The following is a 1,727-nucleotide window of genomic DNA, read 5'->3' as shown; positions in this document are numbered from 1 at the left end:
GTGTTCTCCTGTGACCCACGATGAAGGAGAGTATCCTCTATCTTTATTTTTCAACAGATGGAACATTTTAATCTACCAGGGGCACTGAACAATGCACAGGGAGTCACAGCTCCCAGAGGTTCCTTCCAGTTCAAAGAAGTTCCAGAAATATCTAGAGTTGCTGGTCCCCTGCCAGTGAGAATAAGGGTCAGTAGGCAGAGAAGCAGGGACCCTCCTGTCACTCATAAATCCAGTCCTACGCACAGCTCTTGTAGTCCACCAGCTCCTCAGGCTGAAACCACGAACTGATCTCCTTCCCTGTGCTCTCCAGAGAACTGCCGCCATGAATGATGTTCCTGCCAACTTGGATGCCAAAGTCTCCTCATACGGTCCCAGGCTTAGAGCCTGTGGGGTTGGTCTCTCTGAGCATCACCCGGCCTGTCTTCACAACATTCAGTCACTCCCAGACAATAGCAATGACCGGTCCTGAGTGCATGTACTCCACAAGGCCAGTAAAGAAGGGACAGTCCTTTAGGTCAATGTAGTACTTGCTCCTTGAGAAGATCCTCTGAAGTTTGCATAAATTTCAAACCAACATGGCGGAATCCCTTCTGTTCAAATCGCTTGATGATCTCTCTCCCACAAGCCCCCACTGGAGCCCATCAGGCTTGATGGCAATGAAGCTATGCTCACTGTTGGCCATGCTCGCCTTCAGATGCCCCATCCTTAACTCTGGCGGTGACTTTCTTTCTCGTATTTAAGAATTGAATAGATCAGGCCATGGTATATAGTTTCAGAAGCTGTTTCTATCTTACACATTTTTTTTTACAAATATGTTTAAAAACTCATCAGTGAGTTCTAAACACAGCATACCCCCCCCCATCATTTTTGTTTTGTTCCTTCTCTTTTACATCTGTACTTGCGGCTCAGTGGGAGAGCCCTTGATGGCATGCACAACATCAGCAGCACTGCAAAGTAAAATGAAAAATAGTAAGAGCTTTTATTTGCTTCTGAGCTGTTTACCACCACATGACTTCTCCAGATTCTCTTTTCTAATCAAAACAACAAGTATGCGCTCTTTGGGAATTTTTAAAGCACAGATATGAATAACCAAATACATGACTTTACACTCTAGTGTGGAAATACCAGATACACAAGTGCCTGAATCTTCTGCATTTTGGGGTATGGTAAGATCAGATTCTTTTCTGGCCAGTTTCATGCATTTTTTCCCACCAGCGATGTCAGTGTGCTCTTTCTTTCCTTGATTTGGCTGAGCAGGGGTTACTCTTGTGTCACACTCTCTACCTGTCATATAGCTGTGCAGGTAATCTCAGGATCGAATGGCTATCTGATGCTTGCTGAAATGTCTACTTCTGGTACTCACTGACCACCAATGTTGTTCTTCCCTAAAGTGCCTGTTCTACTCCTTTGGTCATTGTCTCTGGGCTTGAAAAAAGTCTGTCACAGTCCTGACAGAAGCACCTTGGTGCCTGTTTGTGTACAATATTCTTCCTTTCCTCTCAGTTATTTTTCTCTTATTTCTGAAATATCTTTTTATGAATAGATGTTTGCAATTTTAAGGAATCATTCAATTAATGGTTTCCTTTATGCTTAGTACTCTTTTCCCCCCTTTCTTAAATAAAATTTTCTTCTTTCTTGGCGTTACCAATTCTTTCCCCTTCCCTCCTCTGCTTCAGAGAAGACTGAGATCTTGTCAGACACTTGGAGGCTGCCAATTCAGCCTTGAT

General features: G+C 43.7%; 1 pseudogene; it reads right to left on the bottom strand.

The window, feature by feature from the left end:
- Positions 1–217: 217 nt before the first annotated feature.
- LOC116914822 lies at positions 218–718 on the bottom strand (annotated as a pseudogene).
- Between the last annotated feature and the right edge of the window lie 1,009 nt (positions 719–1,727).

This window comes from Rattus rattus, chromosome 13 (assembly GCF_011064425.1).
Source record: "Rattus rattus isolate New Zealand chromosome 13, Rrattus_CSIRO_v1, whole genome shotgun sequence".
NCBI classification, from domain to species: Eukaryota; Metazoa; Chordata; class Mammalia; order Rodentia; family Muridae; genus Rattus; species Rattus rattus.
The sequence above is the reverse complement of the archived record's forward strand: the minus strand, read 5'-3'. Positions and strand labels throughout refer to the sequence as shown.